The sequence below is a fragment of the Mytilus trossulus genome, chromosome 13 (genome assembly GCF_036588685.1).
Source record: "Mytilus trossulus isolate FHL-02 chromosome 13, PNRI_Mtr1.1.1.hap1, whole genome shotgun sequence".
Lineage (NCBI taxonomy): Eukaryota > Metazoa > Mollusca > Bivalvia > Mytilida > Mytilidae > Mytilus > Mytilus trossulus.
The window spans coordinates 14931256-14948375 of NC_086385.1; positions in this window are offsets into that span (position 1 = coordinate 14931256).

Below are 17120 nucleotides of genomic sequence, written 5' to 3' on the forward strand. Positions count from 1 at the left end.
AACAGTGTCGTAACTTTTTTCCTTCTTAATAAGTCTGTCTAAAGGTTTTGTTAGCTTTTGAAGTAAATACTGACATGTTTGTGCTTTATAAAGAATATTACCATAAAAGATTGGATGTGAAATACCTGAACGTATTAGATGTCTACATGTTGAGTCATATTTACGAATAATTTCCTTATACCGATGATAATATTAGGTAAGTGTTTTGAAATGATGCTAAGGGAACGTCACCATCTAGAAATGGATAATTAACGGTAGGAAATGAAAAATCATATCTTTTATCATAAATGTTTGTATTAAGCTTCCCGTTAATGATATAGATATCAATATTGAGGAAAGGTCAGCGGTCATTATTAGTATTAGCTTTATTTAAAGTAAACTCAACAGGATAAATTTCATTAGTAAACATACTAAAGTCGTCAGTATTGAGAGCAAATATATCATCCAAATATATAAAAGTATTGTTAAATTTTTGTATCAAATGTTGTTTCGATGGGTCTTTGCTAATTTTAGTGATAAATTGTAACTCACAACAATAAAGAAACAGGTTCAAAATAAGTGGTGTACAGTAAGTCCCTGTTGACTTTCCAATAACTTGACGATATACGGAAACTCCAAAGCGAACACAAACGATATCAAGTAAACATTAAAGCGCAAATATAGTATCAAAGCACATAGTTATTTTATTTATTGCTACTAAAAAATGACATAAAAGAGTTTGAACATATGTTCTCGCATTCTGCCTTTTTAAATGCCAAGTTCATTAGGGATGTAATTTTTTTCTTAATAAGAATAGGAAGCAAAGTGATATATAGGGTAGAAAAATCAAAACTTTGAACACATTCACAATCACCAATATATGTATGCAATTTCTCAATTACTTCCAACGAGTTTTTGACACTCCAAAAATAATTAATTCCACTAATTTTAAAGGCCTTATTTAAACAATTTACTATCAGATTTTTTTTATTTGACCAAGTGAACTAGTAAGACAATTTATTATGCGAACAATGACTTGAAGATGAAATAAATCTATATTTGTAAGGTTGTTTTTGTAGCTTCGGAAGCCAGTACATAGTTGGGACTTTAATTGTATTTGCCTCTGCTTTTAAAGAAGTAGCTGAAATTTTGTGTCGTTTTCTGAAAAATGAAGTCAGTTGGACTGTTGGTGAATTCGTGATTTCCTTTTTAAGAGTTTTTGAAATCAACATATGCGATTGGTTAATACCACTTCGGGAAAAGCCCGTTACAAAGTGTTTCTGAACAACCCTTTTCACTGCGGATATTTTGTGATTTGAATGAACATTTATTTGTAGAACATGCAGATGATTCAATAATTATTTGGGTGGGTTTGTACCAGTCAAGGATCATTTTCTGATTGGTCAAGCTCACGCCAAACGATACGCCAAAGATTGCAAATACTGTAAAGTTTGCCATGAGGATGCAATCTGCAACAGCACACGTGTATATCTAAAGCAATAGATCAACAAAACTGTTAAAGAAAATTCACACATATATCTGTCCTATTTGTTTTAATTTGAATTTGATTTGATTGAATTGGTATCAGTTTAATCTTTCTTTTGTTCTATTTAAACTAATGTTATCAATTTTCTGTGTGCCGTAGTTACTAAAATAAACGTCGCTATCAAGTTTATCAAGCTGATAGTGGTTAAATGAGGTTAAAACGCAACGCAGAAATTTTATTTTGTATGACAATTGGCAGCGCTGCATTCTCAATATGGGTGCACTATCAACATTTGTATATAATTTAACTTTGTATGTAACGCGTTTTCTGATTGGCTGATGTTATTTTGTTATGAACCCATAGACATAATTCAGTCATGTGACTGTGACGTCATCAACTTTTTTTTTTCATGGTTTTCTACGGTTTAAAATGGAATTCAGAATTAAATTTTAAGAAATGACTGTAATATTTTTTCTGTCTATTCGAAATAACATAAAACATGTGGTGCACACTGTTAAATAACCAGCTACGCGCGTTATTCGATATCAGTGTGGACAATTGTTTTGTTATTTTATTTCTTCATAGACAGAAAAAATATTACAGCCGAGCAGGAACTACCGAACGATACACTTGTACATTGATTTAACGTTTTCATTTCTAGTTTCATTAATGAAACCATTTATAAAGAACCAAACTTGTCTTTTGTTGTAATGATGTGTTTTTTTTGTTATAACTCAATCCAAATATTGGAGAAATTTGTGGAGTGGCCAAAGGAATCAAGCATACAGTACATTGCCGCGGACAAATATTGTATAATCATAGTTACTCCACAAAAGCTACAACTGAAAAAAGACCTCATGACCACATACGAATATCTACGATATAGATTTACAAGTAAACAAAACACTGCATAAAAAATAAGACTGATGAAAGCATACCCAAGAAAAAACCCGGAATAATTTGAATGTATGGGCGGTTCCTGCTGTTGAAGTAACAGAGCTCGCGTCAATCTAATAGGATACCTACAGGACTCTGATAAAACCAACTCACCCTTTTATACAAAGTACGTTTACTTGTTCGATAAGAAATATATCTAGGAGTTGAGATCAAATTTGCTGTTCTACATAAAACTTTGCCCCGTAAATGAAAAGTCTCTTTTCTTCTATTCAATATCATTGGGTATTTTTGTATACGTGTAATGCAAACCGCAACCCAAAACCTTGTTTGAATCATCTAGTACGATATTAAGGGCATACGATACAGTTACAGGGGAGGTAATGACGTTGCTAACGTAAAATGTTATTTTCGCGACGTCAAACTGTGACATATCGGGAAAAGATGCATTTTTCGACTGATTTTTATCATTCAAACTGATTTAATATGAAAACGAGTTCATGGACCCCTATTTATCAAAACAGCAATTTGTTTCATTTTGCATGGCGATTATGTGACCCAAATTTTATAAAACTGTAAATAGAGGATTTTTTTTAATTTTAATAAACATGCAGCAAAAAATGACGTATTTTCCTCAATCCATGAACATTTGATCAATATGAGTTATTTCTGAATAAAAAAATGCCTAATTTATTAGGATACTTATAAAATACAGAAATTAACGATTATTTAACAAAAAACAATATGTGTTTATCTTTTATAACAAAGAAGTTATGTCTTTCCTTTGAAGAAGAAATTACGGCCAGAAATCTGATTTTTGAGCAAATATACAAAATTTCGACCTCATTTTACTCAAAAAGTAGCTCATGAAGGTATATTTTTTATTACATATTTGATTTAATCAGGTAAAAAATAGCCTGTATGCAAATTTTCACGAACTTGTAAATACAGGATCAAAACTGTATCGTATGCCCTTAAACGGTAAGTACGCATCAGGCCGTAAAATCGTCTATCTCAAATGCAAAAAAAAACCATAAATAGAAAATGTCATTGACACCACAAAGATTAAAAAATATGTGTTGTAAACGTCCTTACGATGAATCATGTCAACATATATTATTTAGAGTAATAGTCTTGTGTGATTGTGTGATTTGTAAGTATTTGAATTAAGGCTTTAATACTTCATTTTTATTTGATGCTTTATTGTCTAATAAGATATGATATACATCCAACACATCAGAAAATATTACAAGTTGGTCGTATGAAAGCTCTCAAATTTGTTAATTTCAGTTGATATAAAAATTCAACTCTTTATAAAAACAATGTTCATACACAACTGTAGTCTTAAGAGGTTGGTATTTGGGGTTGAGGTTGCGTGCCTCAAAATTCACTGCATTGTTACTAGTTATAGCGTTTAAAACATCCATTAAATCAATACGATATCTTCTGTGTGTCTGACAAAGCTGTTTTTCTACCGCTTTCTTTAAAGAAACAAGCATCCAACCACCTAAGATAGTATTTCCGTAAGAAATCTTTTCTGAAATTAAAAATGAACAGAATTGAATTTATGAAAGTACTTGAATAATTATATGTATCTGCTATGGTAACTAATTTTGCACTTGTAAGAGCAGACGTATACCTTTACTGTTAAAATCACATATTATAACAGTACAGGTACAAAGGTTAAACTCAGGAAATACTCAAAACTTCTCAACAATACAAATTAAGATTTTGTTTAAAAGTTGTGCTGCTGCTGTAAAAAAAAAAACCCATTTAAACGTATTTCATGTCTGTTACATGTGAAACTGGATCCACTTTACCCTTTGCTCTATTTGGTTACAATTGATTGTCTTTTATCTTTTATCTTTTTTTTACAATGGCATTGTCTGTTAAATTTTGAAGTTTTAGAATATAATTAATATACTTCGTATAGTTATCAATGAAGAATTATATGAGTTCAAATCTAAATGTTGATTTTATAAACAAGTATTAGATTAGTAAAATAAATGAAACTAGATGTGTCAAAGCGACACGAATGGCCCCGTCTCAAAACAATCTGCAATTTCAATAACAGATGTGGATACAAACATGATGATAGTCTCACATATCAAAAATCAGCTCAACATCTGGAGGCGTATAGAAAGAAAAGGCTGTATAACTGAGATTTCAACAATTTTCAAAGTTGTAAACACCTAATTTTGGTACAAATTAACGGAGCGGAACGGAGTTTATCTGTAACTCATCATGGTTAGTTCCAATACCAAAAATAAGCCCAACATCCAACAGCATTTAGAAAAAAGGTTCATATAATTGTGATTTTCAAACATTTATAAAAGTCCAAAGCCCGAAATTACAGCAACAGTTAGCTGAACGGAACGAAACTTAAACTTGATCTGTAACTCATCATTGGTAACTCACTTATCAAAAAGAACCCCAATATCTGTAAGTGTTGAGAAAAAAAATCTGTTAAACTGTGATTTTCAGCAATTTAGGCAAGTCCATACCAAGTATTTTTTGGCACAAATAAGCTGAGCTGTACAAAATTTAAACTTGACCTGTAACTCATATTGGTTAAATCACATGCCCAAAATCAGCCCAATATCTGAAGGCATTTAGAAAAAAAACCTCCGTACAATGGTTTGTTGCGGAATGAAGCAATTACAGAATTACGGACAAGGGTAAAACTAAATAGCATCGACAACTTCGTTGCGGGGCCATTAAAATTAATAAATAGATCCTAGGAAAATAGATTTGAAAAATTGCTATAATAAAATATGTACAATGTATATTGTGTTTATTTCAATGGGCATAGCGTTCGGTTGTCTTGTATACTATTTCCACCATGTACTAACAGTAAGTCAACCAAATGACATTCTCATTTTTTAATCCTTATAAATTTAAATCGTTTTATCTGAAAATCCATCTTGAATACTCTTTTAAAAGTCATCTTGAATACTCTAAGAGATGATATTAGCTTCCCAATTGTGAATTTCATTTTTAAACCAATATTTCCAAATGGTAAAGTTGAAATTATCACTATGTAAATTTTACGGATGCCATCACGAGTTGGTTGAACGTTATGGTGTATCCGTTTCACAGATGATATCGGATATGTTCCATCTGTCGTAACTACAATCCCGTTCCCTTTTCACGAATGTGACCTACTGAATAGGACTATTTACCCCTATTTATGACATTTTTACCTATTGTTTTTGTTTGGTTTGTTCACACATCGTTGTCAATATAATGGAATTATATTCGACTGTCATACAAGTGAGAGGTTTAGCTAGCTTTAAAACCAGGTTCAATCCACCATTTTCTACATAAGGAAATGCCTGTACCAAGTGAGGAATATGACAGTTGTTATCCATTCGTTTGATTTGTTTGGACTTTTGATTTTGCCATTTGGTTTTGGACTTTCCTTTTTGAATTTTCCTCGGAGTTCAGTATTCTTGTGTGTTTACTTCTTACTGCTCAAAGGATGTTATTAATTTGCAGATAATATTCAGATGTTGTATGTTTCTTCATAAGAAAATGTGTGTTCCAAGTCAGGCATATGGCAGATATAATCCATTTCTTTGATGTGTTTCAGCTTTTGATATTGAGATCTGATTGGCGACTTTCCTTTTTGAATTATCCACGGAGATCATTATTTTCGTCTTCTTTATTTTGTATTTAATAATAAAACATCGACCACATCTTGTATTTGGTATCTCTTTCTTCTGTTTTCGTTTACTTATTTTTACTTACTTTTACTACTCCATGTGTTATTAGTGTTTAGACTTTGCACGTTTTTCTGTGTACTTTTAATTATATTGGTTTTAAAATAATTAAATACTGGATTAGAAAAAAAGAAGCATGTAAGTTGTGTCGTTATTTTACTTATCCCTCATTCTAATTTAAAAGGAATTATTGTGATGCCGATAACTATTTTTTTATAAAAAATGATTCTTCCATTTTTTAAACAATGAGTTCTAGAATACATTTTAAAATCCACAATAACTAAAATGCTACGATTCTATCTATTGTAAATATAGCGTAGTCTTATGTTTCTTTTGAAGTCGTAAGTATCAAATCTTATAAAAAAAAATAGATTTTTATTTCTTCTATTCTGCAAAGGTTTCTTGAATATCTATATACAGGCTATAAATGTAAAGGTGTTAATTTAGAATTAAACAAATTAAACTTTTAGTAGGTCTTTAAAAGATTTTTTCATATAAAGTCATTCTCGTTGAATCTTTATTTGCATTTAAAGATTGTGGGCTTCACCTTCACAACACTTGGCCATACGAATTGCGCATGTGTTTAAGCATGCTATTAGACGTTTGCAGGACCTGTCATACACCTACGATTAGGATAACAATTAAACGTACAGTGACAATCTACATATTGGGTTGTTTAAGAGTGTATGTATTAACTGTCATAAAAAAAAAACGTAGCTCCTAATATAAGTTTTTTTTTCTTCTAAAAGTGAACCACGGGGGTTATTTGTAAGTAATGTGTACATATTAAATAATGTTCTATACAATAAACACTTTGTGATATAAATAGAGAGTTGTCTCATTGGGACTCATACCACATCTTCTTATATCTATACACTAAACGAATAAATTTGATGAATGACACAATGGTTTTGTTTTAAATTTAGCTGATGTATATGTTATGGAGTTAACTTTGACGTTCATTTTCACTGAACTAGTGCAAATGTCTGTATTTGGGACCGCTGAAAACCGCCTAAAGGTGAAGGATTTTTATAGCTGTGCTTAAGACCCATTGATGGCCTTCGACCGATTTTATTTACTCTTTGGTAGGGTTGTTGTTTTTTTGACACATTCGTCATTTCCATTCTCAATTGTATTTGCGTATTTAAAACAAGTAAACAGATAATAGTGTTTTACATACATTAACTTGGGTAATGATATTCATATCATTGTATAGCAAAACATGGTAAAACAAATAAGGGCAACGGTAGTATACTGATGTTCAAAACTCATAAATCGAAAAAAAAAACAAATCCGGGTCACAAACGAAAACCGAGTGAAATGCATTAAATATCAGAGAAAATGGCGCCATATTTTTTACATGTAACCCACCGAGAAACGCGCTCAGCATTAGACTAAATCCGACGAGAACAACAAATGTAACATCAGAACTAAATACATGAATTTGGGATAGAAAAAGAACCGTGACACGTATAATAACAATGTAAATTCACTCTTAAATATAAGAGGAAACAAACGACATTCAAGAAAAACAACGTTAAAAGATAAAAGTGAAGTTTTTTTTAAAACTCGAGTCAAGTGGCTTATAGATAAATCTATTTACATGATTTATGAATATAGCAATTGCAGTTAAAACTTAAAAAAAGTTGATTCCAGTTTCAACTAAAATACAAATCTTTATAGAGACAATGTTCAAATACAACGGTGATAATACTCATCCTCTGGAAAATGCGTCTCTAATGTCTCAGTTACGTCACTAGTTATGGCAGTTAAAATATCCATTAATTAGATACGCTACATAATAGTACTTTTCTGAAAGAAAACAACAAACAAAGAAATGGAAATTAATTAATGAAAATATGAAATCAAATGTACCTAAACTCAACATGACAGTTTATAACAAACATTATTGCTTTTCTGTACTTTTCTATTTAACTTAAAAGGTATCATGCAAAAACAAAAACAAACATGATGGAATGTACGATTCTTGTACTGGTTCAAGACAAAAAAAATAAAAGTAATCTAATCATAGATAATAGCATTTAAATGTCGCACGCCAGACGCTCGAGAAGTCTCATTTTCAAGAAGAATCTGCAATAACGATAACAAAACAAGTGGGAAAAGGCAAAAAATACATCATGTCTTTTTGAAAACAAGATATTTAATTTCGACAGTACAATTCTTATAGTGTTAAATTGTTTTTGACAGAGGCACATTAAGTCAACAAATTGACTCATAAATCTCAATCCTTCCATCCATGTATATAGAAATCCGTTTACGTGATGAAGAAACCAATTTTGACCTATCGTTATAAAATCATTAACACGTAAGGAATCTTAAAGAAAATAGATGAGTTAAACTTTGTAGTATAGTTTATACCTGATGAAGGTAAATCCAGAAAAGCGCTTCGGACGCAATAAATTATTAAACGTGTTGTTTTCAATTTATAATTTTATAATAACATGTTAAATGAATTGTCCAATTTATAATACCTGAAGCGGTTGAATAAACGACAAGGGTATCATCAGTACATGATTGATCTAGAATAGATATCAGCTCCTCCGGTTCGTTCTTGTACTATCCAACCAATTGACCCAGTTTGTGGAAGATACTGGCTTCTGTGGTATCTTTCTTCCTGGTAAAAATGCCATGGTTTGCCCTCAGGGAAGGTTTGATTGGTATTGGACACTCAGAATATGACCGCTTATAAAATTCATCTGTGAAACAATTTGGACAATTTCCATGTGAAGGACTTTTGATGTTAATTGTATGCCGATGTTCTATACTGGATGTCGTAATAATCATTTGTGTGCGCAAGCGACATGTTTATAAATACAAGAACAAATATATATGTATAGCGAGCAAGTACTGTTCTCAAATCGTTATACAGTCAGATTGTTTTATACTGGGGAGAATAAAACGGGCATATCATTGGTAAACTAATTTGAAGTTACCATTTAATAAGTGAAAATTAGTCTGAAATCTGTTTTACTTTTTTTAAATCTTGAACCCGTATCAAGTGGACGACAAATGATGTGTTACTTCAGGTTAGAAGCATTTCATGACACCACTGGTGTTTGGTTATATTTGAAGCATAAACCCTTACAAATAAGTTACAGAAAGTAAAAGAATGCCCTGGAAACGAAATTTTAACTCCTTGAATCTCAAAAATTAAAAAAAAACATAATTTCCGCCGAAAAAACATTTTAAATTAATTGACAGAAATTGAAGAAACAACGTTATTAAGTAAAAATAACTGCGAATATATTTGCGTTAAATGATTGAATCAATAGAGATAATAATGATTATACATTCAATTATTTCAAATAAATGGGAGTTTTGACTAGCCATACAACCAAGTTCAACCAACTTTCTTAAAATGTCAAGTTGTTCTTTTGTTTTCCTCCTTTATAGTGGAAGATATAAGCAGGCAAAATCGAGGGAATTGTGCAAATGATGATACAAGCATGAAAATTACCACAAAGCATCATTATAATATACTTTTAAAGAAACAACTGCTGGCCATTTAAAAAAATCATTTTTTCAAAATGGCCGTCGCCGTTTTCTAAAATGGCTGTTTTTTCAGTTTGAAAATACTGATTTTTTCTTGAAAACTTTTCGTTTACCTTCTTTTAGTGAAAAACAGCTGTCAGGTTTGATAGCTACCTTCTTAACATGTGAATCACTAGACATGAGTTTTTGACACAAACCGGGTTTGCGCATGCGCGAAAATGTAACAAAATTTATTAAAAACTATTTACTATAAAATTAGTGATTTGGGATTTTCAATGATATTATGATTTGGTTTGATAACATTTTTCAAGGTTACAACACACATGATTTAACAATTTTGCGCATGCGAAAACTATTTATAGACATAATGAGTGATTTGTATGCACTACCAGGGCAAACTGGTATAAATCGTAGTTCAATTCATTACTCTAAAAAATTCTGGGTGATATATTACGTGAAGGTAGATGGACACATGGGTGATGTGTCGTCACTAAAACCATTATTGCAACACCTAGAACGGCATATTATTGTATGTATGTTCAAATGTACCTGGGACTAGACACGCGCATCAGATAACTCTATGTGTTTTAGCTTGAAAGGTATATATCGGCTTAAGAAAGCTAAACACAGAAATTATAATCATGTCATGACTCTGTGACGTTCAATGATTTGATAGACTTCTTGTGAATTTGGTAGTATGCTTATTTCATGAGTCAGATTGTGTACAAACAGTCCATATAAAGCATGATACTGTATTAATTTAGGTCTTGATCGTTTAACATATTCTCGATCGCGACCGACCTTCTCCGATAAATAGCTTTCCTTCTCTTAAGTCACCCACAGGTAGCAATTGATTTTGAAAATGATAATTTTACTGTACGTAAGTCCAGAAAATATTTTTCTTATAACACAATTGATCAGACAAAAACAGAATAATGCAATTGTAAAGGGCGATGTGTTGTCCTGGGTTTAACCGAAGACCTCATTTAGACGTATTGATGGTAGCTAGACCAGAAGTCAGTAGACTATCAGATAAATTTGCAAGATCTAGTGGTTTGAGGCTTTCAATAGATGAACGATTGATGAACACACAAGGGTTTCTTTAAAAAGATAAAAGCAAATAATTTGAAGATCCTTTGAAGCAAATACAAAACGAAGGAGAACCGGCTTTTTTAACCAGATTAAAAAGAACAACTCCTATTATTTCGGTAAAATAAAACTATAAACATTTTTGTAAAAAACAAAGCTAGAGCTCTTAGATATCTTTTCTAGACTTTTATTTTTTGTCGCAGTGGACAAATTGATTTGGTATATTTCTTAACCCATAAAGACAAACTTCTCCTCCGTTTTTATCTTCGGATGTCCTTTTAAACAGCGGTATTAAATCGGTGCAAATGGATAAACTTGAAACATTTTGAAATTTGCAGATCCAAATTCTGACGCATTTATCGTTGATAGAGCAGCAATGGTTAATTCTAGGCCACCTTGTAGGGAATCAATATTGGATGATTTTGCAATTGTGTTATACGGCCTTAAATAAAATCTTGCATCGATAAGTATTCAAGAGTAGATATTGTTTTAGATTTACTAAATGAATCATTGAAAGGCTGGATGTGAGAAGACAAAAGTTGGGTTCTGGAGTAGTTTTCTCTATGAAGATGACAACGAAACGAAATTTTTCAAGTGTGTTGGCTACAGAAATGCTTATGTAGAGACTTATAGGGATACTTTCCAGCAACCCCTTGTAAGCATGGAGAAGCAGATATACGAATGTTTGTCCATGTTCGGCCTGATTATGAAAATTGTTGTAGGACGGTAATTTAAGGTAGCACCGACACAGATGTAGTAGTATTGAGAATTGCAGCACACCAAAATTATGATGGAACAAACTGTGGATAGGTTTTGACTGGAATGAAGACTTTTGATGGCTTCCTGTACGTGATATATCAAATGCGTTTGGTCCTCGTGTAGCTACTCTTCCTTTCATTCATACATTCAGTGCATGTGACACTAAGGGAATATGTCAGTTTGGAAGTATTTCAACATGTGAGGGACGTACTTATTTCTTTGCTGAAGTATAAAGACACATACATGGACATACAAGAAGCATTTGTTTGCATCATGTATGACAGAACAACATCACTATTTAATTTTAACGAGGCACGATGTAAATTTTTACCCAGGAAGCAGCGGCATTGTGATGTAGTTCCGCCTACAAGAGTTTTTTTTTCGGAGCACATCCAAAGAGCAGCGTATGAAGGAGGATAAGTTTGGGCTCAGCCTGATTTATATACCAATTCACGAACACTGGGGTTGGATAAAAGAAAAAATATCGAGGACTTCTTCGGCTACCATTAAAGTTGCATCCTCCTGTCGGGAACTTTTGAAATGAGGAGGCGAAAAATCCAGTTGTGTTGGTGACTGTAAATGCTACCGTTATGTCCTTCCTTGTACGAGTTTTGTCATTGGCTACTTTCCGATAATTTTTAGATAACGAACCTGTCTTTCTAACAAAACTAGACATTTAATCTTAAACAGAATGTGATATCACTTGTTAAATTAATGAAAATTATAAATTCAAAATTTTGCCGCCATTTTGAAACCGGAAATCACTATTTTTGTCAATTATGTGTTGTTTTCCCGTACTTTATGTGTTGTTTTTCCGTACTTTAGAAACTGTAATTTACTCTTAATAAAACCTTACATTGGATTATACCTATAACACAACTTTCAAAGATTAAAAACTGGATATGACGCCATTTGCAAAATAATCGGTGGCCATCTTGAAAAAATGGAAATTTTTGATGGTCAGCACCTGATTTCTTTTAATTATAGTTTAGTCCACCTGCATACGAAATTGCATGCTTGTATTTCATGCTTGTGTTTTTACTTGTTAAGTTGATGAAAATTATTAAAATCTTTTTTACGCGCGTCTGGCGTATAAAATTATAATCCTGGTACTTTTGACAACTATTTACACCACTGGGTCGATGCCACTGCTGGTGGACGTTTCGTCCCCGAGGGTATCACCAGCCCAGTAGTCAACACTTCGGTGTTGACATGAATATCAATTATATGGTCATTTTTATAAATTTTCTGTTTACAAAACTTTGAATTATTCGAAAAACTTAGGATTTTCTTACCCCAGGAGTAGATTACCTTAGCCGTATTTGGCACAACTTTTTGGAATGTTGGGTCCTCAATGCTCCTCAACTTTGTATTTGTTTGGCTTTTTAACTATTTTGATCTGAGCGTCACTGATGAGTCTTATGTAGACGAAACGCGCGTCTGGCGTATAAAATTATAGTCCTGGTACTTTTGACAACTATTTACGTATTTGCATCTAATTTGGAACCGGAAACCACTATTTTTCTTCAGTTATGTGTTGTTTTGTCGTACTAAGGAGCTGTTTTTAACGTTTTATCATATATTACATTGAATTATACATAACACATCTTTCAAGGATTAAAATGCCTTGTAAAATTGCTTGAAAGTAAAAAAAAAATCGAAATTTTTGACTCGTTAGCCGACATTTTCAAACCGGAAGTCACCTAAGGTTTCATTAATGTATTGTCTAGTCGTTATTTATGAACTGTCATTTTCTTTTTATCAAATCTACAGTACTTGCAACCTTAGGCGTTACTGTTTGACGTGAACTTGACTGATCGGTGAATGATCGGTGACGGATGTTTGACTGATCGGTGATCGATGACCCATAGGATCCGTCAGATAAGTCAAATAACCTATGTGAGAGTTACCGTGACAACGGTCATCTATCGATCAGTAAATAAAATGTATGCACAGATCGGACGGATACGTATATATTTCAAATTCTTATGTAAACCGAACTCAACAGTGTTTACGATCCATGAACGCGGACCTCGACGAAGACACAATAATTTACACGTTAATTTGTAATAAAATTGGTTACAATAAAAAAGTAAAAATAGAATAACAGTTTTATAAGATGCTTAATTAAAGCTTTGTTTTAAATATTGTAAACATTAGAAACATATATAATACATACTAGTATTAAATGTCTCAGTTAACATGAACTTCTACCTACGAAGATGCCAAAAATCCGCCATTGGAGTTTTGAACTTTTTATAGTTTAAAATAACCAAAATTAGTCTATTTTTTTTTATTAAAATTGATGCTATTTTATCAAAAATCAGTTATTTTTACCATCTTGAGACAAGTCTTCTGATCAAAATTGAGATATAATGAGAATAAGAATACTTAAATCTTTGTTTTGTTGAATCAGAATGCAGTTGTTGATTTATTTAATACAAAGTATTAACCGTCATATGATTTCAGTACTTTTTGTACATCAAGATTGGCTGTTCTTTATAAAATATGCTTACTTTAAGGAAAAAGATATCATATATTTTTGTACGCGTTGACTAAAATGCAAATACTTCTTCACTTTACTAAAAATTATTGACCGGCATTGTATTTTTGTATTTTTTAGAGTTTAGAATACTTTTTTCATTAAATTAAAAGAGTGTCAGAGAAATCATACTAAAATTTCATTTGCATTGTTTAAAATAACCAAAATTAGTCTTCTTTTTATAAAAAATGAAGCTATTTTATTTAAAATCAGTTATTTTAACAATCTTGAGACAAGTCTCCTGATCAGAATTGAGATATAATGAGAATAAGCATACTTAAACCTTTATTTTTGTTGAATAAGAATGCAGTTGTTGATTTATTTTGATACAAATTATTAACCGTCAAATGATTTCAGTACTTTTTGTACATCAAGATTGGCTGTTCTTTATAAAATATGCTTACTTTAAGAGAAAAGATATCAAATTTTTGTACACGTTGCCTAAAATGCAAATATTTCTTCATTTTACTAAAAAATATTGACCGGCGTTGGATTTTTTGTACTTTTTATAGTTTATATATATAGAAAAGTTTTTTTCATGAAATTAGGAGTGTCAGAGAAATCATACGAAAATTTTAGTCGCATTGTTTAAAATAATCAAAATTAGTCTTTTTTTTTTACCGGCATTGGATTGTTGTATTTTTAAGAGTTTAGAATAGTTTTTTTCATTAAATTAAGAGTGTCAGAGAAATCATACTAAAATTTTATTCGCATTGTTAAAAATAACCAAAATTAGTCTTCCTTTTTATTAAAAATGAAGCTATTTTATTTCAAATCAGTTATTTTAACCATCTTGAGACAAGTCTTCTGATCAGAATAGAGATATAATGATAATAAGAATACTTAAACCTTTATTTTTGTTGAATAAGAATGCAGTTGTTGATTTATTTTGATACAAATTATTAACCGTCATATGATTTCAGTAATTTTTGTACATCAAGATTGGCTGTTCTTCATAAAATATGCGTACTTTAAGGAAAAAGATATCAAATTTTTGTATGCGTTGACTAAAATGCAAATATTTCTTCATTTTACCAAAAATTATTGACCGGCATTGGATTTTTTGTCCTTTTTATAGTTTAAAATATTTTTTTTCATGAAATTAAAAGAGTGTCAGAGAAATCATACTAAAATTTTATTCGCATTGTTTAAAATAACCAAAATCAGTCTTCTTTTTATTAAGAATGATGCTATTTTATTTGAAATCAGTTATTTTTACCATCTTGAGATAAGTCTTCTAATCAGAATTAAGATATAATAAGAATTAAAATATTTAAACTTTTATTTTAATGGAATAAAAATGCAGTTGTTGATTTATTTTGATACAAATCATTAACCGTCATATGTTTAAGTACTTTTTGAACATCTGGGTTGGCTGTTTTTTATAAAATATTCCTACTTTAAGGAAAAAAAATATTAAATTTTTGTACGCATTGCTAAAATGCAAATATTTCTCCATTTTACTAAAAATTATTGACCGCCATTGGATTTTTGCACTTTTTATAGATTAGAGTATTTTTTTTTGTCATGAAATTAAAAGAGTGTCAGATAAATCTTACTTAAATTGTATTCGCATTGATTAAAATATCCAAAATTAGTCTTCTTTTTATTAAAATTTTAAAGGCTTCGATTGTGACAGGAATATAGAAAGTCCGTGATTATGATAAGTTTTTCTTAAAAAAATTTATGATGATAAGGATACAAAAAAATTTAAATATTGAAAAACCTAGACTACATCTTTTCTTAACTGATCCTTTCATTTTGCTTTTCCCGAGTATGTTTGGAAATAATAAAATCAAAATCCCGATGTAGACACCGTTTAAGAACCCGCCAGGTAACCTAAATAAAACAAAAACACCATTCTTTAATACTGATATTTATGTGAGGTTTTATCTGTACATTTCTTTTCAATAAAACTTTGCTAAATAATTACTATTAAAGCAAAATATATCATCATGATCATTGAACGTTCGATTTTTACTAGTCGCCATCTTAATTAAACTTAACGAAACTAAGATTCCGTAATTTGTATTAGTTTATCAAGTGACGTATTACAGGTCAATCCGTCATCAAGGTCGATCAGTTCTATCCGTCCGATCAGTCAATTACTTTTACTATAAGTCTGACGGATTGCTGACGTGAGTTTGACGCGAACTTGACTGATCGGTGACTGATCGATGACCGCTGATTGATCGCTGAAATAGTAACGCCTAAGGTTGCAAATACTGTAACAATGTATTTTACATATAACACACCTTTCAAAGGATTAACAAATATTGGCTAATTTGTTATGACGCCATTTTCATAATGTGTGGTGGCCATCTTGAAAAAAATATTATTTTTTCTGGCAAGCAGCGGATTTTTTATAAGTATCATTTAGTTAACCTTTATACCAAATTTACGATATCACGATTTGCACAATTATGTCCATAATATCTCAAACTATTAGTTGATATGTTTCCCTCGGTTTTAGTTTGTAACACGGTTTGTTATTTCTCAATTGATTAATGACCTTTAAACACAGGTATACTACTGCTACAATTGTTTTCCATTTAAATAAGTAAATAACGTCACAAGTAATTCTTTGTCATATTTTTTCAAAGCTCTTAAATATTTCAATCGATAAAATACAAACCTGAATGAAAATAAGCTTCGGTTTATCTTTTAATGCCTTAACGTCGTTGATTTTTCTATTATAGCATTCATTGTGACTGTATTGTCATCGACTCCTAATAAACAGTGGTCTCTCAAATTCACTGATGTCGGTTTACCATTCGAACCTCTTGCTTTCTCAACCCCATGGCTAGCAAGAACACATACAAAACAGTCTGACATGCGATAAAATCCAGGTTGTTTGCAGGCTGAATAAACTATAATTTTAAGTCAATATAAATAAATAATTCTCACTTTTACTGCTCAGACACTAGTGACTTTTTCAAAAGTCTGAGTAGGAGCTGCAAGCTCTGGACTATTGAATTAGGTTGTTTGCAGGCTTAATAATACAAAACTATAATTTTAAGTCAATTTAAATAATAATTCTCACTTTTACTTAGTACAATTTGTATATCAATAGATTATTTTAGTTTTTGATTAAGGACAAAGTAATCAGTTAACATATTTCAAACAAACGGTTCAC